Here is a 25,757-nt window from a genome sequence, read left to right as displayed (position 1 = left end):
TGCTTCTCTGCTTTATATTCCCACACAGCCTTGGAGGGCTGCGCAGGGTCTTTTTCAAGGCACAGCCGCAGCCGCGCCGCGTGGTCTGAGCAGGGACTAAACACAAACCCCCACAGCTCCATAGGCAGGGATCAAGCTTCAGCTACACGGTGGCGTCTGTTAACATCTCTGCTCTCTGTCCTCTGGGGGCGGCTCAGCAGTTTTCTTGCGACCCTTCTTGGGTCTCAGCTGTGGACTACCGCTGGGGCTTGGGGCAGGGAGTAAGCCCTTGTAGATCCACAGGCAGGGAGTGGGGCTCAGCTACATAGTTTCTTTTGCTTCCTTCGCTTACCTGTACCCCTGCACAGTCTAGTCTCACTTTTTGATTTTTCTCCCCCCCTTGTTCCTGCCCAGCTCTCTCACACTCCATTGCGGACTTACGGGGCACTCCCATTGCCCTAGGGCATTTGCGCCTGGGCCACACCCAGCTAGGTGAGCTCCACCCTGCATAGGTAGCCCAAGGCTAGGGTAAGGCCTGCTTGCTCTCCAGGGGATACTCCTCAGACTTCTCACCAGGGAGTTACTGCCTGTGTACCTGGGGACATAAGGCAGCTCAGCTAACACTTATCAATATTCAAACCAATAGCGGGAACTTCAGCCCAGCCTCTGCAACACTGGGGCAGGCAGTCGATCTGCCATCTGGGGCACTCCCCTGATAGGGAAACCACAGGAAGATAAAGTGGTAGGTTAATCCCATAGCAAAATCAGCTGTAGGCAGATCGAAGAAGAATTCCTATAAGTCTTCCAGGGAGAGACTAGAAAATGGCACCTGGTCCCTCAAAAACAACTCAACGCAAACAGCCATCACCCCCAACGACCTCAACGAAAAAACAGGAGAAACAAAAGGCAAAGGAAGAAGATATCCTGAACATAACAACATAAATAGAAGAAGCAGACATTGAGATGCCATACAAAGAAGCTCTCAGAATGATGCTTGGAGCCATGCAGGATATGAGGGAAACACTACAGAAAAAGGATGAAATGATAGAGGAGATAAAAGACATATACCAAAGGAAAATACAGGAGCTTAAGGAGCAGATAACGAAAAACAATAGCAGAATCATGTTCCTTGAGAATCGATTGGAGGAATCAGAGAACCGCATCAGTGTCGTGGAGGACAGCCAAGCAGTCTTTAATAAACGTGAACAAAAATCTAATAAGAGCATCAGAGAAGCCAAAGAAAACCTAAGAGCTATGTCTGATGCTATGAAGCAGAACAACATTAAAATTATTGGCCTACCGGAGGAAGACACAACAAAGAAGTCATCTGCAACATTAGCGAGAGAATTGTTGGAGGAAAACTTCCCCAGCCTAATGAATGAAAACCAAGCAACCATCCAGGAGGCTGAAAGAACACCAGCATGACGGGACCTTAAGAAGAAATCACCAAGGCACATAATAGTTAAACTTTCAAACTTTGAGGAAAAGGAGAAAATCATGAGAGCAGCTAGGGAAAAGCAAGCAATCACATATAAAGGTTCCCACATAAGGATATGCTCAGACCTATCAGCGGAAACTATGAAAAAAAAGGAGAGAGTGGAGTAACATATTCCAAAAATTGAAAGAAAACAACGCAAATCCAAGAATACTCTACCCAGCCAAATTATCGATCCAGATCGATGGAGAAGTAAAAGTCTTCCCAGACAAGGAAAAACTCAAAAAATACGTTACAACAAACCCAGCCTTACAAAAGATCCTCGCCGACTCAGTATGGGCAGAAGAACAACACTCACCAAGCACAAATAAGAGACCAACACATAGAACAACCTCACCCAGAGAACAACAAAGAGAAAACAGACCCCAAGATAGCAATGGCTTAAGGATGGAAAGAAGTCAAGAATGATACACACACAAAACACACACTAATGAGAAAGGAAAGTAGGAAAACTCCCAACACAAAAGGTATAAAATGGCATCACAGAGTCCACACATGGAGATAATAACCCTGAATATCAATGGCCTGAACTCAGGCATTAAAAGACTGAGACTAGCAGAATGGCTTAGAAAACACAACCCATCAATTTGCTGCCTACAGGAGACACATCTCAAGGCTACAGACAAAAATAGGCTGAAAATCAAAGGCTGGATAAGGACCTACCAAGCAAACAGCAATACAAAAAAAAGCAGGGGTTGCAATCCTTATCTCGGATAAAATTGACCTCAAAGTGCAAACCATAAAAAGAGATAAGGAGGGACACCATATAATGCTCAAGGGAATGATAGACAATGAACCACTAAGCATTGTAAACATATATTCCCCGAATGAGAGACCAGCTCAATACGTCAACTAAACACTCCAAAAGATTAAGAAAGAAATCAGACTCGACAATTATAGTGGGTGACTTCAACACACCACTCACTGAGAAAGATAGATCATAGGCAAAGAAACTCAACAAGGAGACTAGAGAGCTAAACTCCACAATTACACAATTTGACCTAATAGATATTTACAAAGCTTTTCATCCAAATAAAAAAAAATTCACATTATTTTCAAGTCCCCATGGCACATATTCGAAGATAGACCACATGCTGGGGCATAAGGCAAATCTACATAAATTTAAGCACATTGAAATAATACAGACCTCTCTCTCTGACCACTGTGCCATAAGACTGGAAATCAACAAAAGGAAGACAAAGAAAATAAGAGCAAATAATTGGAGGATGAATAACTCTCTACTGCAAAAGGAGTGAATACTGGTACAGATCCGAGACAAAATCAGGAAATTTCTCAAAACCAACAAAAATGAGCACACGACGTACTAAAACTTATGGGACACAGCAAAGGCAGTCATCAGAGGAAGGTTCATAGCAATACAAGCACACCTAAGAAAGGAAGAGAGACTCATGACGGATACGCTGACACAAAATTTACAAAAAATAGAGCTGAGTCAGCAGGACAACCCTACTAATAGCAAAAGAAAAGAAATTATAAAAATCAGAGCTGAGATTCAGGAGAGGGAAAATAAAAAATTATGGAAAAAATTAATATGGCTAAAAGTTGGTTCTTTGAAAAGATAAACAGGATCGATAGACCATTGGCAAACCTAACCAAAGAAAGGAGGGACCAAATCTCAATAGCAAGAATAAGGGATGAAAGAGGGGTCATTACAACAGACCCTAATGAAATCAAAATGAGAGTTACACAATACTATGAAGGATTGTACTCCAATGAATTCAACAATTTGGAAGACATGGACAAATTCCTGGAAAAACAATCCCGCCCTAGACTATCCTCGGTGGACATCAAGAATCTCAACAGACCCATCGCAATAGAAGAAATAGAAAAGGTTATCAAGGGATTACCAACAAAAAAATCCCCTGGACCAGATGGCTACACTGGAGAATTCTACCAAGCATTCAGGGAAGAACTAATACCAATCCTACACAAACTTTTCCAGAACATAGAAAAAGATGGCAAACTCCTTCTATGAAGCTAGTATAACTCTGATACCCAAACCGGGCAAGGATCCCACAAGAATCGAGAACTACAGACCGATATCCCTAATGAACATTGATGCAAAAATCCTTAACAAAATACTAGCCAACAGAATACAAAAGTATATAAAACAAATAATTCACCATGACCAAGTGGGATTCATACCAGGGATGCAGGGATGGTTCAACATATGAAAGACCATTAGTATTATTCGTCACATTGACATGAAAAAGTGTAAGAATCACATGATAATATCAATAGATGCAGAAAAAGCATTCGACAACATCCAACACCAATTCCTGTTTAAGACACTAGTGAAGATAGGAATGGAAGGAAAGTTCCTCAAGACAATACAAGGTATATATGAAAAACCAACAGCCAAAGTCGTAGTCAATGGAGAAAAGACTAATACAATTCCACTGAAAAAGGGGACCAGACAAGGATGCCCCTTGTCTCCACTCCTATTTAATATCGTGCTGGAGGTTTTAGCTAACAGCATAAGGCAAAGAAGTGACATCAAAGGTATTCGTCTGGGGAAGGAAGAGGTGAAACTATCGTTATTTGCAGATGATATGATTTTATATATGGAAAATCCCAAAAGTTCCACAAGGGGAGTACTGGGAGCAATAGAGGAGTTTGGCAGAGTGGCAGGATACAAGATCAACAAACAGAAGTCCATCGGACTGTTATACACATCAGATAAGACCACAGAAGAAGAGATCAAAAAGGTGGTACCCTTCACAATAGCCAAACACAAACTGAAATATCTAGGGATACACCTGATTGAAAAATCAAAAGATCTATATAGGGAAAACTATAGAACACGATTGCAAGAAACCAAGAGCGACTTCAACATATGGAAGAATATTCCATGCCCTTGGATTGGGAGACTTAATATAGTTAAGACGTCAGTTCTGCCAAAAGCACTATATAAGTTTAATGCAATCCCAATACAATTACCATCATCTTTCTTCAAAGAAATGGAAAAACTCATTACCAACTTCATATGGAGAGGGAAGAAGCCTAGAATTAGCAGAGAACTCCTCAAGAAGAAGGACACCATGGGAGGGCTTGCTTTACCTGACTTTGGCACATACTATGCAGCCACAGTTCTCAAAACTGCATGGTATTGGTACAATGACAGATACTCAGACCAATGGAAAAGAACTGAAAACCCTGAAATAAAAGCATCAGCATACACACAGCTGATCTTTGACAAGGGCCCCAAAAATATCAAATGGAAAGCAGATGCCCTCTTCAACAAGTGGTGCTGGGAAAAATGGATATCAACATGCAGAAAAATGAAGCAAGACCCTTATCTCAGTCCATGCACAAGAATAAACTCAAGGTGGATCACAGACCTTGAAGTTAAACCCCAAACTATTAGGGCCATCAATGAGGGAATTGGGACCAACTTGAGAACTTTGGCTCAGGGAATACACAGGCTATCAGACATAGGGAAGGACACAAACACATAGGAGGCACAAATCGACAAATGGGGTATACTGAAGATAAAACACTTGTGTACATCTAAAGAATTCACTAAGAGAGTAATAAGAGAGTCCACAGACTGGGAAAACATCTTTAGCAATGACACATCAGACAAAGGCCTTATTACTAAAATCTACAATACTCTGCTAGCTTCCAAAAAGAAAAAAACCAATAGCCCACTTGAAAGGTGGGCAAAGGACTTGAGCAAAAGTTTCACAGGCACAGAAATCCGAATGGCCAACATACATATGAGAAAATGTTCCCGATCTTTAGCCATAAGAGAAATGCTAATTAAAACAATAATGAGGTACCACCTGACATCCTCAAAGGTAGCCCAATTCAAAAAATCAGAAAGCAACAAGTGTTGGAGGGGCTGTGGGGAGACAGGAACTCTCATCCACTGCTTGTGGGACTGTAAGTACGTACAGCCACTATGGAAATCAATCTGGCGATACCTAAAACAGATGGAAATAGAGTTACCATATGATCCAGCAATCCCCCTACTGGGCATATACCCAGAAGAGGCAAGAAACAAACCAAGACCAGACATCTATGCTCCAGTGTTCATTGCAGCACAGTTCACAATTGCAAAGAGTTGGAAGCAACCCAAATTTCCATCAACTGACGATTGGATTAAAAAACTGTGGTATATACATACAATGGAGTACTACGCATCACTAAAAAGCAGTGATGAACGTATGAGGCACATAGCGGCATGGGAAGAACTGGAGGAAATCATGCTAAGCAAGGTAAGTCAGGCACAAAAGGACAAGTACAACAAGAGCCCGCTGAGGTAAGAATTAAAAAAAAATTTAAAGCAAAAGTGGCATAGGGAAAAAAGCTACTGTATACAAACATTTTAGGGGTGAAGACTTTGTAGTATGGAAGAGACTAGACCAAAACCAGGGATGTACATGGTAGACAGTGGTGGAGGAGGTGGGGAAAGGAAAACAAAAGGATGAATTCAAGTAAGAAAAGGGTAGTGGGGTCATGGGGCATTAATCCACCCAAGGGGAGGGTATTGTTTATATCTCCACTGGGAAAGTGGGACCAGACTTCAACCCAGTGTCGCAAGGTGTGAATGCAATATTGTGGCGTGGAGTAGGGAACCAGTGGAGAGGTCTGGGACGCTGGCCCCAGCACCATAAATTAAGTGGATTCCTGCCCCTCCCCCGAAAAGAATTTGTTCCAAAGGACGACATTGACTCTGCAGCTCCGGGAGATGAACATATCTGATCAGAGCACACGGGAGATGATGAAGGGGCAGGAGGAGAGAGTGGAGCACAGCCTGGCCCACTAGGCCGTGATGATGATGTTCCTGAGTAAAGCAGCCAGTCCACAGAGAGAACAACATGGCTGGCCCCACTATGAGAAATGATGCCAATCAGTGACTAAGGGCGATACAGGGGACTGCACGGGAGACACAGCGTGGGAATTGCACCTGACCTGATCCCACCACACCGAGACAAATCACTGGGGGAGTGCAGCGGAACAGCAAGGGAATGAAGTGGCAAGGTTCCCAGGGAATGCTGGAAGTGGACTTTGGGGCCAGGGCGTGGTTCCCCAACAGACTGGATTGGAAAACGCTCCTAAGGGTCAGCAAATAATCCCTGAACTTACTACAAGCTTTTCTCTTGTGAACTGTTTTGTTCTGTTCTTTGTCAGTGGTTTATTTTTGTTGTTTTGTTGTCTGGTTGTATACTGTTGCTTTGTTTTCTTCTGTCTTGTTTTCGTGCATGTTAGTGTCTCCACAGGTCTGTCTGAATAGGACAGGCTGGATGAACTATCTGGAGGAATAACAACGGGACCGACAGTTCCGGGGGTACTTGGGGTGGGGGGGTAAGGGGGGGTAAGGAAGTGGTGTTAACAAACACAGGGACAAGGGAAAAACATGGGACCCCAAATGGTAGAGAAGGGGGAGTGGCAGGCCTGGTGGGAAATGATCAAGGGTAAGGTTGCTTAGAGAAGAGGTATACTCTAGCCCAGGTGGCGACGAAGCATGGTAGTAGGGCAGGAGGAAAGTCAAGGGAGATGGAGGAAAGAGCAAGGGACAAAGGGCATTTATGGAGGTCTAGACAAAGACATGTACATGCAAATATATATAGGAGGATGGGGAAATAGATCTATGTGTCTATATTTATAGGTCAAGTATTAAGGTGGCGGAAGGACCTTGGGCCTCTACTCAAACACTCCCTCAATGTATGAATACCTTCTTTTATTAAATTGGAACTCTATGATGCTCACTCTCCCGACACAATGGCTGGAGCCAATGTGGATAAACAAGTAAATGTGGTGAAGAAAGCTGACGGTGCCCGGTTATCAAAAGAGATAGTGACTGGGGTCTTAAAGGCTTGAAGATAAACAAGCGGACATCTAGCTCAGAAGCAACAAAGTCCACATGGAAGAACACACCAGCCTGTGTGATCGAGTGGTCCCGAAGGGATCAGTTTCCAGGCATCAAAGAACATATCATATCATATCATATCATATCATATCATATCATTGACTATCATATCATATCATATCATATCATTGACTACACACCTCCATGATAGGATCGCTGGAGACAAATGGGTGCATAAGCACAAATGTGGTGAAGAAAGCTGATGGTGCCCGGCTATCAAAAGAGATAGTGTCTGGGGTCTTAAAAGCTTGAAGGTGAACAAGCAGCCATCTAGCTCAGAAGCTAAAAAGCCCACATGGAAGAAGCACACCGACCAGTGCGATCACGAGGTGCCAAGGGTCCATGTATAAGGCATCATGCAAAAAAAAAAAGATATAAGTGTGTGTAAGTATGTGTATATGTGTATATATATATATATGTATATATATATATATGTATATATATATAATATTAAATGAAGGGGGAAGTGCAGAGTGGAGACCCAAGGCCCAAGTGTCGGCCTATGGAGATCCCCTCATAGAGGGGTTTAGGAGAGGAGATGAGTTAATTAGGGTGCGAGGAAGTACCGATGAAGAACACAACTTTCCCCCAGATCCTGGATGCTTCCTCCCCCCAACTACCATGATCCGAATTCTACCTTGCAGGGCTGGATAGGGCAGAGGTTTTACACTGGTACATATGAGGGCTGGAGGTACAGGGAATCCAGGGTGGATGTTACCTTCAGGACCAAGGGTGTGAGGGACGATGCTGGGAGAGTGGAGGGTGAGTAGGTTGGAAAGGGGGAACTGATAACAAGGATCCACATGTGACCTCTTCCCTGGGAGAGGGACAGCAGAGAAGGGGGGAAGGGAGACTCCGGATAGGGCAAGATATGACAAAATAACGATGTATAAATTACCAAGGGCACATGAGGGAGGGGGGAATGGGGAGGGAGGGGAGATAAAAAAAGAGCACCTGATGCAAGGGGCTTTAGTGGAGAGCAAATGCTTTGAGAATGATTGGGGCAGGGAATGTATGGATGTGCTTTATACAATTGATGTATGTATATGTATGGATTGTGGTAAGAGTTGTATGAGTCCCTAATAAAATGTAAAAAAAAGAAGAAAAAATGCTGAAGAGCAGGGAAGTCACTCTGAGGACTAAGGTGCACCTGATCCAAGCCATGGTGTTTTCTTTTATTTAATATCTTCCAAAAATTAAAACAATTATTTTTTTTTAAATGATTACAGGGAGGAACCAGTCGAAGAGCAACAATCCGATACTCTGTTTCATAAGATTTCTAAAAGTAGAAAAATGGATCCAGTGAACAAAATGACCTCTGAAACTTCTGGGCCTGATCATTACTTCAGGGAGTGGGGGCGCAATGCCTGCAGAAATGGTATTGTACCAGGAATAAATTACTTCAAACTCGGTTTTTGAGAGCCGTCATATTAGAATCCTGATATTCATTGATTATGAAATATTTTCAGTTCACAAATAAGTAGGAATTTGGGTACAAAATTAGTGATATTATTAGACAGTCAAGGCGGTTAAATACTCCCCTTTCCAGTGTTGTTCTCCCATTGAAGGATAGTCACAGGGGGGCAAGAGTGGGCGGGATATTCAATAGGGCACATTTTAAAGAGACATACACGCATAGAGTTTTACTGTGTAATCTTTGAGGATTATATTGTATCCAAGCAAAGCACCTCAGATTTATCCATTGAGCAGTCTCCAGTGCCTGATTGCCCTTTAATGACACTGGGAAAATCTTATTGGAAATTTTAGTCCATGGCATCAAAAGAGTGTAGATTTAACCCAAAAGGGGTTTTAGACTAGAGAAAAAACAGCGAGAGTGACTTAGCATTATGAACAGAATTGTGTTATAGATCCTCGGGAAATTCCTAATCCGACACTGACAGCAGTCAGAGAAAGGATGACAGTGAGGAACGTTCCGAACCTGAGCTCTGCGATGGGCAACCGTGGTGCTCTATTGTCTTCGGGTATGGATGGGCCTTCTCAACCAAGATTCCCATTTACTGGAGCTCGTGTTATGTATGTAGACGTTGAACACAAGAAAACTTTGGTGTACCTACAATTATTTCTCACCGATGAGGTCATTCAAAAAATGATTATGGGAAAGAACCAGCCTAAGAGCAACAATCCGATACTCTTTCATAAGATTTCTAAAAGTAGAAAGAGGGATCCAGTGAACAAAATGACCTTTGAAATTTCTGGGCCTGATCATTACTTAAGGGAGTGGGGGTGCAATGCCTGTAGAAATGGTATTGAACTAGGAATAAATTACTTGCAACACGGTTTTCAGGAGCCGCCATTTTAGAATTCTGATATCAGTTGATTATGAAATTTTTTACTTCACAAATAATGAAGAATTTGGGTACAAAATTAGTGATATTATTAGACAACCAGTGAGGGTAACTGCTCCCCTATCCAGTGTTGTTCTCCAAGTAGAGGATAGCACTGGGGGGCGGGTGAGACTGGGCTGGGAATTCAATAGGGAAACTTTAAAGAGACATATACACATAAAATGGAAATGTGTAATCTTTGAAGATTATATTGCATACAAGCAAAGCACCTCATATTTATCCATAGAGAAGTCCCAGTGCCTGCTTGCCCTTTTATGACATTGGGAAAATCTCCTGACTGTAAATTTTGGTCCATGGCATCAAAAAAAGTGTCATTTTAACCCAAAAGGGGTTTTAGACCAGAGAAATTAACAGCGACAGTGACTCAGCATTATGCACAGAATTGCACGATAGAGGTTCCTTGGGTAATTTCTAATCCGACACACACACTGCTCAGAGAAAGGAGGACAGTGAGGAAGATTCCGCACTTTAGCTCTGCGATGGGCAAATGTGGTGCTCTATTGTCTTTGGTTATGGATGGGCCAGCTCCACCAAGATTCCCATAGACCGGAGCACCTTTTATGTAGGTAGACGTTGAACACAGGAACGTTTTGGCGTACCTAAAATTATTTCTGACTGAGGTGGTTATCAAAAAATGATTACAGGGGAAACCTGTCGAAGAGCAACAATCCGATACTCTGTTTCATAAGATTTCTAGAAGCAGAAAGAGGGATCCAGTGAATAAAATGACCATTGGAAATTTCTGGGCCTGGTCATTACTTCAGGAAGTGGGAGCACAACACCTGTAGAAATGGTATTATACCAGGATTAAATTACTTGCAACTCGGTTTAGGAGTCGTCATTTTAGAATTCTGATAGCCGTGCATTATGAAAATTTTTCACTTCACAAGAAATGAAGATTCACGTACAAAATTAGTGATATTATTAGACAATCAGAGAGGTTAACTGCTCCATTTTCCAGTGTTGTACTCACAGTGGAGGATAGCCACAGGTAGGGGGGTGGGGTGGGGCGAGGCTGGGCATGGAATTCAATAGGGCAAGTTTTCAAGAGACATACACACCTAGATTGGTACTGTGTAATCTTGTATCCAAGCAATGCACCTAAGACTTATCCATTGAGCAGTCTCCAGTGCCTCCTTGGCCTTTTAATGTCATTTGGAAAATATTCTGACTGGATATTTTAGTCCACGTCATCAAAAAACGTGTCATTTTAACCCATAAGGCTTTTAGACCAGAGGCCACACAGAATATTCGCAAGAAAGTCAAAACCTAGTGCAAAAGCCTGAGGGAGCTACCCTAGAGGAGATGGTGGCTTGTGTCAATACAACTTTTTACAATAGGGAGCAAGAAAGCAAGGCTCAAGCCCGGGAAAAGGAGGAAAGAAAGGACATTAGGCATGCCCAGCTATTGGCTGCACTCAATAGCAGACGCCCATCGAATGCCTCCCAGGTTATCCAGACTTTTGAACCAGGTACCAAGTGCTACATTTGCTGGCGACCAGGTTATTGGGCTAGGAACTGCGCTGACCAGAACGAGCCTCCTCAGGCGCCATGCGTCTATTGCGAGCAGACTGGCCACTGGGCTGGCCTCTGTCTTAAGGCCCAAAACCTGGAGGGGAGGCACCCACAAGCCAGCTGGCAGCTGGCAACAGTGGAGGAGGATTGAAGGCGCCCAGTCTGGATGGCCCAGCAGCAAATGTTAACTATTGCTGGTCTGAAACCTAGTGTGGGCATCAGCGTGGCAGGAAGGTCGGTGAACTTCCTTTTAATACTGGAGCAGCCTCTGCCCTTATTTCCTTCTCTAGACCTCTGGTACCCCACACCTGCTCCATCCTGAAAGTGTCAGGAAACCCTGTAAACATTTTACTGAACCTCTCAGATGTTTTTGCGATAATTTCTATTTTTCTCATAGTTTTCTACTATTACCTGAATGTCCAGCTACTCTCATAGGCCGAGACCTGCTGTCCAAGCTGCACACCTGCATAGTCATTGGGCCTCATCCAGGTCCCTCTACAGCTTCCAGTTGTTCCTCACAGTGGAAGAGACTCAGATTCCCCCACAGAAACCGTGGGAGCAGATGAATACTACTGTGAGCCACCGGACGGTCTTGAGATGATATTTTATCACCGCTCCAGGTCAGAGGAGGGCTGCACAGATGATTCTACCTCAGACCCCTCATAGCCTTTTGGCCAGGGAATACCTTTCCTCTGTTCCTGTGTTTACAATGACCAAACTCTGTGACACTAACCTAACTTGAAGGGCACTGCCACCTCACAATCTTACCCATGTCTCAAGCTGTTCACCTGTTTGTTTCTTTGTTTTCCAGTTTTCAGGTTACTAAGTCCACTAACCAAATGTGCCAGCTACAGGACCTCCATCTTCTAAACCCAACTCGATCTTATCTATCCTGGGCTCTAAATGGAAAACCCTTTTAATAGAGTAGGAAGGTTATGGACTCAAAGCCTCACTTCACCCCCTTTGCCACCAGGAAGTAGTTAGAGATGTTGTTGTCCAGTACCCTAAAGATTTGGGTCCATATCTCTTCAGGGGGAAATATTAGGCAGATAGGCAGGGATTGGATGTCCATTGACGCAAGCCCATGAGATCCAAGCACGAGAACAAAGGGCGGCGCACTGTACATGCTCAAAGGAGGCCTAGGTGTCCCACAGTGGGCATGGGTGGGCATTATTGGCCCACATGGGCCAGGTGATTGCAATTCAGCAAATGGGGTCGATCTGGGGTCGTCCACCATGCCTCTCCCTGGAATCCTTGAAAAGGCAGGAACCAGGCGGGGAGAGGAGGAACTGGGGAAGAGAACATGAGAAAGAACTTGAGACAGGACTTTTGGAGGAGAACTTGGGAAACAGATCTTTGTGTGACACTGAGTAGTCTCTGCCAGGCTGCATGGTTGGGAAGAATCCAATGGGTGTCTCATACACCTGGAACTTCTAACACCCATTAAACTCACTTGGATCACGAACCAGGCTTCGGCATGAATTCTTTCTCGTGCAGAGCCAAGGACCGAGGTGTAACTCTACCCCCAGAGAGATCTTAAAGCATCAAAAACAGTATCATTTTAATCAAAAGAGGTTTTAGACCAGGAATAAATTACTTGCTACTCGGTTTTCCGGAGCCCACATGTTAGAATACTGATATTCGTTGATGAAGAAATATTTTCACTTCACAAAAAATGAAGAATTAGGGTACAAAATTACTGATATTTTAGACAGCCAGGGAAGTTAACTGCTACCCTTTCCAGTGTTGTTCACAAGAGGAGGATAGCCACAGGGGGACTACACAGAGAGGGAAATTCAATAGGGCAAGCTTTAAAGAGACATACACACATAGAGTGGTACTGTGTCATCTTTGAGGATTATATCCAAGTAAAGCTCCTCAGATTTATCCACAGAGCTGTCTCCAGTGACTCCTTGCCCGTTTAATGTCATTAGGAAAATATTCTGACTGGAAATTTTGGATCATGGGATCAAAAAAGTGTCATTTTAACCCCAAAGGGCTTTTAGACCCAAAAGAAAACAGTGACAGTGACTCAGCAATATGCACACAATTGCACAATAGTTGTTCCTCAGGAAATTCATAATCCGACACTGACACTGCTCAGATAAAGGATGACAGTGAGGAAGATTCTACACCTGAACTCTGTGATGGGAAAACGGGGTGTTCTATTGTCTTCAGTCTTTGGGTATGGATTAGCCAGCTCCACCAAGATTCCCATTCACTGGAGGAACTGGTATGCAAATAGAGCATGACCACTACAAACTTTTGGCATAACTACAATTATTTCTGATTAATGTGATCATTGAAAAAATTATTACGGAGACAAACCAGTTAAAAAGCAACACTCTGCTACTCTGCTTCACAAGTTTACAAGAAGCAGAAAGAACTATCCAGTGAACAAATATGACATTTGGAAATTTTGGGGCCTGATCCTACACCAGGGACTGGTGGCACAATGCCTAATGAAATGGTATTGTACCACCAATAAATTACTTGGAACTCCATTTTTAGAAACATTCATGTTACAATACTGATACTCATTGATTATGGGATTTTTAACTTCAAAAATAAAGAAGAATTTGGGCATAAAACCTGGACAAAATTAGACAGCCAGGGAGGTTAACTCCTCCCCTTTCCAGTGTTGTTCTCTCAGTGGAGCATAGCAACAGGGAGGCAGAAATGGGACAGAAGTTGAATAGGCCAAATAAAAAGATCATAAAACCTAAAAATATATATCTGGGCAGGGGCTCATGCAAAGATGGTCTCAGACTGGATTAGAGCAGTAAAAATGGCTACTGGAGTAGCATCATCCTGTGTCTATTCCTGAGTCAGGCATGAAGCTTAGGGCCCACAGCCCCAGCAGCTGGACAGTGAGGGAGGCGGGGCTCTGAGGCCATTCCACAGGGGGAATGGCCCTCCTGTCCTGCAGGGCCCACCCTCCTCTGTAACCCTGTTGTGTGGGGAATGACTTTCATGGAGTCCACACCAGGGGAGCTCTACTATTCACTAGGAATTAGAAGGAAGCCTCTGCTCATGCACACACACCACCACCTAGATGGAGGACCTCGTTGAACAAAGCCTGAGGCAGTCAACAAACCCACTAACTGATCCTGTAAGAGATACAATTAGCTTCCAGAAACCGGCAACTTGGAGTAAGAGGAAGCATACCTTGGTCCCAGCCCCTCCCACTGTAATCTTCAAGGAGTGACATTCCAAACCAGAGGGTTTTCAAAAGGCACTGCCAGGACTGTGGAATGAGCAGCTCATTTGTGGACATGGATACTATGTGATCCAGATGTACTACCTCCTCCGTTCCAGTCAGCTGAGACAAAAACCCTTCCAAGCAGAAAGCCATGCATCTGAACAGTATCCACCAGCCACTCATGTCCAGTCCTGCTACCTCCAAAGAGCCTTCCTGGGTTTGTCAGATCTCTCTGGGGAGAGACAAACCTCGGTCTTTGGCTCTCCATGAGAAAGAATGCACGTGGAAGCCTTGTCTGTGATCCAAGTGAGTTTTCAGAGAGTTAGGGAGACATGGTGGGTAACCCTGGTTGACCCCAGTGGCTGAACTGAATTTACTTGGCCTAGGTGGGTCAATTCAGGTACAGCACTCACTCAGGTGTACCTCCCCTTCCTGGCCAGAAACCTGAACCTCTGGGCATGCTCAGGGTGCCACTCCTACGTGAGCTCTTAGCTTGGCCCTTGGGCATGCATAATGGATGCCCCAGTCCCTAGGCTAGCTACCTAACATTTAGCCCCTGAAGAGATATGGACCCAAATCTTTGGGGTACTGGGCGACGACTTCTCTAGCTACTTCCTGCTGGCAAATGGGGCGAAGTGAGGCTTTGGGTCCATACCCTTCCTACACTGCTGGGAGGGGTTGTCCATTCAGGGCAACTTTATCCAGGATGGATAAGGTTGAGGTGGTCCAGGAGATGATAGTCGTGGAGCTGGCACACTTGGTTCAGTGGCCTTGGTAACCTGAGAACTTCTGGAAAAACAAACGGTGAAAAGGGTGAAATGTTTGACTAACACAAGGCTAAGCTTGTGAGGTGGAAGTGCCGCCCTTGAAGTTAGGTGAGTGAACAGGAAATAAAAAAAAAATCTTAGGATTGTCAGGCATGTGTGTTTGTTCACTGTAAGTACAGGAACAGGGATAAAAGCATTCACAATTTCCCCTAGGAGGGCACAGGGTTTTAGCACTACTAGGTGCAGTGGGATCACTGCTTCATTTATGATCCTAAGGTCTTGGACCCGCTGATAAGACCCATCTTCTTTTTAACCCTATAACGCTTCAATTTTAATTTGGGGGAATTTTTTTTGTTCTTTACTTTCAAAGTTATCAATATATCTATATTAATATATACATTTTAGTGTTATGAAAACATCATGCTCGGTGTTATAGAGTTAAATGGCAATAATGGGTACTACAGGGGGAGTCAACAGGGATCAAAAGTAGAGTAACTGCCTAAGTCATTTTTAATTTGCTTGGGTTCAATTGGAGTAAAAGGCTTGTAAATTGCCCGGGCACCAAATTACCCTGGTGCCTCCTACTACGGGTGGAATGTTCAGGGGTGTTTCAGGGCTGGGAGATTAGTAACCCCTAAGTCCAGGATCCCTTAGGGCAGGTTTCCTCAACCTGTTTACACAGGGGGATAGTTCACTGTCCCTCAGACCATTGGAGGGCCAGACTATAGTTTTTTAAAAACCTATGAACTAATTCCTATGCACACTGCACATCTTATTTTGAAGTTAAAAAAAAATGGGGCACAAAGATGCAGCAGACAGGATCAGTGGCCTTGGCTGTCTGCATGTGGCCGACAGGCTGTATTTTGTGGATCCCTGACTGCTCTAGGCGCTCATGAAGAGGATGTGGTTTCAACCCAAAAGCTTGGAGACTCCGCAATTTGTTTAAAGGTGATTGGGAAGAAGGAGTCCCTGATTGACCCACGCAAGACTTGTTTTCCTTCCCCTATTACTCAGAGTTCATAGTTATGTTTATGGGGAACCAGGACATCCCAATCTGATCCCTTAAATTCATGTGTGGATTGACATTTCCACTAATAAGCCAGCACATATAGAAACTTACTCCCTCCCCCAACAGAAAGGGTTCCTGTTTCCAAGATTTCAGGAAACATGGCAGGACCGGAAAAACAACCGCTCCAAGTTCCTAAAACCACCAAGATGGAGGCCATCCCTCCTCCAGCCCTGCCCATCCCCTAACCATCGGCTTTATCCCATTTTGCAGGAGGTCTCTGGGAGTGGGGAGCTGACTTCCGACCCTTTGGTACCGCTGCCACCTGACAGGTTCCCGGGGGCCGGAGAGAGAGAAAAAGACTCACAACCCATTTTTGAGTCCCCCCAACCCCACAACATACACTAGGGCTGGCATGTCTTAGCACCCCCGAAAAGGATGACTTGGCAGTAGCAATTCTCCCCTTAAGGCAAGCAGCCCCAACACCCTTTTTGGGTTTAGATCATCCCCTTTTATTCCAGGGATTTGTATAATTGGAAACAATAAAATCCCTTTTTCTGACAAACCACAAGGTCTGGTTACTTTGCTAGAAACAGGTTTCCATACTCATCAGCCAACCTGGGACTGATTGCCAACAACTTCTCCAGGTGCTGTTCACAAAAGAGGAACGGGAGCCCTTCCAGAGAGAGGCCCAGAAGACAGTCAATGGACCTGATGGTCAGCCAGCGGGCACTCCCCCCTTGAGAGAAATTCTTTTTGCCACTGCACAAACAATGTGGGATCCAAACTCCTAGCAAGGCCAGGAGGGCTTAAGCAAGTATCACCAGTTGCTCTTGCAGGGCCTCCACGGGAGAACTAGGAAACCTATGAATTTATCTAAGGTCAGTGAGAATTTTCAGGCTCTTACAAGAGAATGTCCACCTGCCTTTTTAGAGTGGCTGATGGAAGCCTATGGAATTCGTACCCCTATTGACCTGGAGGCCCCCGAGAACAGGCGGGCAATAAGTATTGCCTTTAGTACTCAGTCTGCCTCAGACATGAAAAAGAAGTGGGAAGGTTTTGAAGGGGAAAATCTTAGTGATTTGGTAGAAGTGGCTCAGTGGCTAATAAGAACAGAGATGACCCAACCACGACAGAGACATAGAATCTAGCTAAAATACTAGAAGTTGCCATGAGAGACCCCAGAGTCTCAGGAAAAGATCAGGGCCCACTCACGGAGAGAGTGACCTGTGGGCACCGCCAAGGCCTGGGGAAGGGTCAATGTGCCTACTGCAGAAAAGAAGGACATTGGAAAAATCAGTGGCTTGAAAACCCCTGGAGAGGCGGACGACCCTCAACTAGAGAGGACGGGCCTCATCCTGACCTAGAAAAACCCAAGCAAGCAACAATAATGCTTGAAGAAGCTGAATGAAGGTGTCAGGGCTCTGTGTCTCTTGGTCCCCAGGATCCCAGGCTAACTCTCCAAGTAGGAGGCCAGCCAGTAAATTTCTTGGTGGACACACTGGACACCTTCTCAGGTTCAGAAAAGAATATGGGCACAATGTCAAAAGGAAAGATTTGAATTACTGTCAGCATATGATTGCTTCCAAAAATTACTCACACCAGAATGTTTGCATGGAGGTTAGGTGGGCTTCCCAAGACATCAAGATAAAAAATATCTATTTGCCCTTTGTACCAGTTAGCAACATGATTTTGATGGCACTGGCTCCTGGTTCAGCTGCTGAGCCAGTGAAGCAGTTATAGCAGGAGAAGATTAGGTGGCTGGTGGCCATCAACGGAAGGACAACATCTCGACAGTGGGCTTCCTGTTTCAATATGGAGCCACGTATGTCACCTGCTGAACACTATCTCTATCCTGGACTCAGAATCGCTACCTCCAGTTCTAGAATGTGGCTAGGAGGTACGCACTATTTGAAACAGTCTCTGGTTAGCCCCTCTCGATAACTTTTTGACAACGGAGTCTGGGCAATGGAGTACATTTACTTTCCAGATGAGAAAACTCACTCAAAAAAGACACAGGTGCAGACCCAGAGGCACACACTGGTTATCAACAAAGCCATATTCACAACCAGTGTCGGAGCCATAGCTCTGAGCGACAAATTCCTGTACCCAGCCAAGCAGTCACTCTTTCCTGGACCCTCAAAGATCTGAGCAGACGCCCCCTCCCCGCACGCCCCCCCAAAGATTTTATTTCAGAGGATGCAACTGAATCTGAAGCTCCCGGAGAGGCACATATCGGATCAGAGCACACGGAGCAGAAGAAGAGGGAGGAGGGAAGAGTGGAGCACATCCTGGCCCACTAGACCTTGAGGATGATGTCCCACTCAGAGAAGGCAGTCCACATCGAAGACCACATGGCCAGCCCCTCGATGAGACACGACACCCCTCAAAGACCCATAGCCCTAGAGGTGACAACATTGGAGGCACAGTGTGGGAATTGCACCCGAACTTATCCCACCACACCGAGGCATAACACTAAGGGGGGTGCAGAGGAGCAAGGAAACGGAGCAGCAAAGTCCCCAGGGAATGCCAAAGGTGGACTTTGGGCCAGGACTTGGTGCCCCAACAGACTGGACTAGAAAACACTCTTAAAGGCCAACACACAGTCCTTGAACTATGAACTTTTCTTTCTTGTTGAGTTTTGTTTTCGTTTATTGTCATTGGATTTTTATTGTTTTGTTTCTTTTGGTGCTTGTGTTGGTGTTGAGCATGTTATTACCTCTACAGGTCTATCTAAATAAGATAGGCTGGATGAACAATCTGGAGGAGAAAAAAACGGGACCAACACTTCCAGGGGGACGTGGGAGTAAAGGGAGCTGTGTTAAGAATCCCAGAGACAAGGGAACAAGTGATGCAAATCCATGGTGAGGGTGATATAGGAGGGTTGGTGTAGGGCGTGATCAAGGATAATGGAACTAAGAGGAATTACTGACACTCAAATGAAGACTGAGCATGGCTGAGGGCACAAGAGGAAAATGAAAGGGAATAGAAGAGCAAGCTAGGAAGAAAGGGACAGTTATAGAGGTCTAAAAAAAGGCATGTACATACGTAAATATATTTATATGTAAGCATGGGGAAATAGACCTACGTCCATATAATTATAAGTTTCATATTAAGGTAGTACATGAACTTTGGGCCTCCACTCAAGTACTCCCTCATTGCAAGAATACTTAGTTCTACTAAATTGGCATTCTATGATGCTCACCTTCCCCACAGGTTTGCTGAAGACAAAGCGGGTGCATAAGCAAATGTGGTGAAGAAAGCTGATGGTGCCCAGCTGTCAAAAGATATAGCTTCTGAGGTCTTAAAGCTTGAAGGTAAACAAGCGGCCATCTAGCTCAAAGCAACAAAGCTCACATGGAATAAGCACACCAGCCTATGCGATCACGAGGTTTCAAAGGGATCAGGTGTCACGCATCATCAGAACAAAAAATCTTCTCGTTGTGAATGTGAGGAGAGTGCTGGGTAGAGACCCCAAACCCATTTGCAGTCCACTGCACAATACCTTACAGAAGGGTCTCAGAGAGGAGATAAGCCAAGACAGGATACGAGTTAGCAACGATGAAACACAACTTTCTTCTAGTTCCTAAATGCTTTCTCTATCCTCACTATCATGATCCCAATTCTACCTTACAAATCTGGCTGACCAGAGAATGTACACTGGTACAGATAGGAAATGGAAACACAGGGAATCCAGGGTGGATGAGTCCTTTAGGACCAGTATTATGAGTGGAGACACTGGGAGGGTGGAGGGAGGGTAGGTTGGAAATGGGGGACTGATTACAAGGATCTACATTCTAATTCAACAGAAAAGTGGTTGAAGGGGAACATCGGACAGTGCAAGATATGACAAAATAATTAGTGAGTTACCAAGGATTGATGAGCGAGGGGTAGCTCACATGGTGGAGGGGGGGAATGAGGAGCTGTGACCAAGGGCTTGGGTGGAGAGTGGATATTTATTGAATGAGGGCAATGAATGTACAAATGTGCTTTACACACATGTATGCATGGAATGTGGTTAGAGTAGTATGAGTCCCTAATAAAACGATTTAAAAAAAAAAGATCTGGGCAGAGGGCTCATGCAAGGATCATCTCAGGCTGGATTAGACCCTTCCAAATAGAAAGCCATGCATCTGAACACTATCCACCAGCCACTCATGTCCTGTCTTGCTGCCCCCAAAGAACCTTCCTGGGTTTGTCAGATCTCTCTGGGGACAGATATACCTCGGTCCTTGGCTCTGCATGAGAAAGAATACACGCGGAAGCCTGATTTTGATCCAAGTGAGTTTTATGAGAGTTAGGGAGGATTGGTGGGAAACCCTGGTCGACCCCAAGAATGAATTGAATTTACTTGGCTTAGGTGGGTCAAGCAATTTGCAGCACCGACCGAGGTGTACCTCCTCTTCCTGGCCGGAAACCTGAACCTCTGAGCACATACAGTGTACCACTCCTACTTGGGCCATTACCTTGGCCCTCTGGGCATGCATAATGGACACTCCAGTCCCTATGCTAGCTACCTAACATTTACCTCCTGAAGAGATGTGGACCCAAATTTTGGGGTACTGGGCGACAACAGCTCTAGCTACTTCCTGCTGGCAAAAGGGGCGAGGTGGGGCTTTGGGTCCATACCCTTCCTACTCTGTCAGAAGGGATTGTCCATTCAGGTCCCAGAATGGATAAGGTTAAGGTTGTACAGGAAATTGTGGTCCTGCAGCTGGTACACTTAGTTCAGAGGCCTTGGTAACCTGAGAATGTCTGGAAAAATAAACAAAAAGACAAAAGGGTGAACAGTTTAACTGAGACAGGACTAAGATTCTGAAGAGGTAGTGCCCTTCAAGTTAGGTGAGTGTCACAGGAAATAAATAATCTTAGGATTATCAGGCATGAGTGTTTGTTCACTGTAAGTACAGGAACGGGGATAAAAGCATTAACAATTTCCCTCGGAGGGTACAGGATTTGGGCACTACTAGGTGCAGTGGGATCACTGCTTCATTTATGATCCTAAGGTCTTGCACCCACTGATAAGACCCATCCTTTTTAACCCTATAACGGCTAAATTTTTTAATTGGGGGGAAATCTTTTTTATTTTTATTCTTTAAATTCATAGTTTATATCTATATATATTAATATATGCATTTCTTTAAATGTTATGGAAATATCATGCTCAGAGTTATACGGCTAAGTGGTATTATTGGGGTACTACAGGGGGAGTCAATAGTGATCAAAAGTAGAGTAACTGCCTCAGTCAGTTTTAATTTTCTTGGGTTCAATTTGAATAAAAGGCTTGTAAATTACCCGGGGACCAAATTCCCCTCGTGCCTCTATTATGGGTAGAATGTTCAGGGGTATTTCAGGGATGGGAGAATTATAAGCCCTAAGCCCAGGATCACTTTAGCAGGGGTCCTCAAACTGTTTACACAGGGGGCCAGCTCTCTGTCCCTCAGATCCTTGGAGGGTCAGACTATAGTTTTTAAGAAACCTATGAACAAATTCCTATGCACACTGCATGAATTGGCTGCTAAGCAGGACAGGCAGTGGCAGCAAACACACCCTGAGGACGGGATAAATATCCTCGTCAGGCCGCATGGGGCCACAGGCCACAGTATGAGGACGCCTGCCTTAGGGAGTCCTGGGTGCACTGGGGATGAAGGTGTCTACTGCTCCTCAAAAGGAGAAATGCTCTAACTTATGGCATCTCTGCCCACTTTCCCATCACTCTATAGAACTGTTGCAGCTGAATCAGGGTTGGAAGGGAAAGTGTACCATTCTCTGGCCACCATTCTCCTTTCTCAAAAAGATACTGTGGCCAAATAGAGTTGCAAAGTGTATCAGGTTTTGTTTGTCCAGACTCTCTGTATCAAATCTATCCCAATTGGACAGGATTCATGCAAGGGGGCAATTCCTAAGTATCAAGCTGCTAAGTCCCATCTAGAAAGCAAAAAACAAGGAGCCTATTGAGAGCTTGCTGCCTCAAGGTCAATAACCCCGCTTGAGAGCACATCCCTGGTGTGTTATTAAACTGATGCCTCCAACAGGTGCCCCCACACTAGTGAAAGGGTCAAAAGCAGTCCCTCTGCGCGACTTTAGGTCCAACCATTTTCTAGACAACCAACTAGGAGGACCACTGCTTGGTATGGCCCCACGGCCTTCCAAGATGCCTGCTGTCAGGAGCAGACTCTCAAATCTCTGAAGGGAAGAAACATCTGGCAGCTCAGGGAACCTTTAGGAAAACTGGAATTTCTGCCTGGAACCTCATGGCAACTGAGCTGTGTTAAGAGCTACTCACAAAAGTGCCTGAAGCAGCATCACTGAAAGCCTTGAAGCTAACAGTTACTCAGGCTAGGCTTCTGAATGCCATTAGCCTAATCCTGGGCAACGGAAACCCAGCCAGTAACAAGGAACAAATCTACACTGGTAGAACATTAACCCTACAACGCCTGAAGTTTTCAATTCAGGAAATAACTTTTTTGTTTTTATTCTTAACTTTCATAGTTATCAATATATATGACAACCAAAATATATTTTAAAAGTATAAAATTTTCAATGACTTTGAAATATAACCAAATTATCACATTTATGATTTAGAATTTTGGTACCAGATTCATTTTAATTAAATGTTAAGAAAATGTTGTCCTCGGCGTTATAGGGCTTTTAAAGTAGCTTATTTTATAAACCAGGAGAAAGGCAAAGGGAATGGAGGGGGAAAGAGAAACATATGACTCCTGGGACAAGGCAGGACTGACTCCTACGTGTAATCAACCAGCTCCCTAGGCAGCACCCTTCCACATGTTTGGAGTGGTGGGCACCATCTTGGCCAGGGTCACAGGCCCTGTTTCCCCACGGCCACTATGGCGGCTAGGTAGGATCTCTGGGAAAACTTAAACAGCCTTGACAAGAGTGAATCCATTTTGAGCTGACAGAAGCTACCATGAAAGATAAATAAAGTAGCTATGAACTGTAAATGAACTAGCTGATATTGGGGAGGTAGGCTGTGCAGACAGCCCAAGGGAATGTCCCGAAGGAAATGGATGCTCAAAAGGCTTTTGAGAACAAGAGTAGTTTTTGTTCAACTAAGAATGGCTAACCGCAATACCCCACTTCCATACTCTACCTGCTTGCACACCTGCACATTGAAAAAGTATAAAAGCCTTTGGAAAATTAGACTGGGGGCTGCTCAGTCTCCTCTCAAGAGGGCTGACAGTCCCTGTGCAGGAAACAAAACTTTTTCTGTTGAACTTGCCACTGGTCTGAGTTGTTTTCTTTCTGGGAATGGACAGTAGCTACAACATTTTGAGGTGCACCGAAATCCGAGTGCCACTCTCTGAGTCTGTTTAGAAAGAAGACCTCCTTTCTAGGAGTGCTATCCCCAGAACTAGGGCATTTCTGATTTCCCTAGGCCAGAGGCCCTCAAACTCTTTAAACAGGGACCAGTTCACTGTTCCTCAGACCCGTTGGAGGGCCGGACTATAGTTTTAAAAAAAATCTATGAACAAATTCCTATGCACACTGCACATATCTTATTTTGAAGTGAAAAACAAATGGGGCACAAACACCCGGTGGACAGGATCACTGTCCCGGGTGATCTGCATGTGGCCCGCAGGCTGTAGTTTGAGGACCCCTGCTCTAGGGGCTCATGAAGAGCATGTGGTTTCAACCCTAAAGCCTGGAGACTCCCTGATTTGTTTAAAGGTTATTGGGCAGGAGGAGTCCCTCATTGGCCTCCACAAGACTCATTTTTCCTTTCCCTATTACGCAGAGTTCATAGTTTTGCTTATGGGGAATCAGGACATCAGATCTGATCCCTTATATTAATGTGTGGATTGCCATTGCCTCTAATAAGCCAGCATATATAAAAGACTTACTTCCTCCCCCAACAGAAAGGGTTCTTGTTTCAAAGATTCCAGGAAACACGGCAGGACCGGAAAAACAACCAGTCCAACTTCCTAAACCCAACAAGGTGGAGGCTGTCCCTCCCCTCCCTTCCCCATTTCACACCCTGTCAGATTTATCCCATTTTGGAAGAGGACTCTGGGAGTGGGAGAGCTGGCTTCCGATTCTTGGTACCGCTGCCACCCTATCAGGTTTTAAGGGGCCGGAGAGAGAGGAATACTGACAACCCCTTTTTGAGCCCCCCCCCCCCCACATACACACACACACTAGGGCTGGCATGTCTTCTCAACCCCCCGAGAAGGATCACTCGGCAGCAGCCATTCTCACCTTAAGGTAAGCAGCCCCAACGCCTGGGGAGGACCCCCGAGTCCCTTTTTGGGTATATGTTCCCTTTTGTTCCAGTGATTTGTATAATTGGAACCAATAAAATCCCTTTTTCTGACAAAACAAATGGTCTGATTTCTGTGCTAGATATGGTTTTCCATACTCATCAGCCCACCTGAGATGATTGCCAGCAACTTCTCCAGGTGCTGTTCATGTGAGAGGAATGGGAGCCCTTCCAGGAGGGGCCCAGAAGACAGTCAATGGACCTGATGGTTAGCCAGCGGGCATTCCCCACTTGAGAGAAACTCTTTTTGCCACTGCACAAACAATGTGGGATCCAAACTCCTAGCAAGGCCAGGAGGGCTTAAGCAAGTATCACCAGTTGCTCTTGCAGGGCCTCTGCGGGAGAGCTAGGAAACCTATGAATTTATCTAAGGTCAGTGAGAATTTTCAGGCTCTTACAAGAGAATGTCCGCCTGCCTTTTTAGAGTGGCTGATGGAAGCCTACGGAATTTGTACCCCTATTGACTTGGAGACCCCCGAGAATAGGCGGGCAATAAGTATTGCCTTTAGTACTCAGTCTGCCTCAGATATGAAAAAGAAGTGGGAAGCGTTTGAAGGGGAAAATCTTAGTGATTTGGTAAAAGTGACTCAGTGGGTGTTTAACAACAGAGATGACCCTACCATGACAGAGACAAAGAAACTAGCTAAAATACTAGTAATTTTCATGAGAGACCCCAGAGGCTCAGGAAAAGGAGAACAGGGCCCACTCATGGAGAGAGTGACCTGTGGGCACCGCCAAGGCCTGGGGAAGGATCAGTGTGCCTACTGCATAAAAGAAGGACATTGGAAAAATCAGTGGCTTGAAAACCCCAGGAGAGTCGGACGACCCACCACTCGAGAGGATGGGCCTCATCCTCACCTATAAAAACCCAAGCAAGAAACAATAATGCTTGAAGAAACTGAATGAAGTTGTCAAAGCTCTGTGTGACTTGGCCCCCAGGATCCCAGGCTAACTCTCCAAAAAGGGGGCCAACCAGTAAATTTCTTGGTGGACATAGGGGCCACCTTCTTGGTTTTGGAAAAGACTACAGGTGCACTGACAAAAGGAAAGATTTTAATTACAGGGGCTACAGGCCAGACCCAAGCACACCCATGGACAACGGCCAGAATAACAGATTTAGCACAAGACACAGTTACACACTCCTTCCTGGTAATGCCTCAATGCCCCTATCCCCTAATTGGCCGGGACTTATTATGATAAATGGTGGCCATAATTACTTTCTCACCAGCTGCAACCACCTTAACCCTTGAACTT

The sequence above is a fragment of the Tenrec ecaudatus genome, chromosome 15 (genome assembly GCF_050624435.1).
Source record: "Tenrec ecaudatus isolate mTenEca1 chromosome 15, mTenEca1.hap1, whole genome shotgun sequence".
Taxonomy (NCBI): Eukaryota; Metazoa; Chordata; class Mammalia; order Afrosoricida; family Tenrecidae; genus Tenrec; species Tenrec ecaudatus.
Note: the sequence above shows the minus strand (reverse complement) of the source record.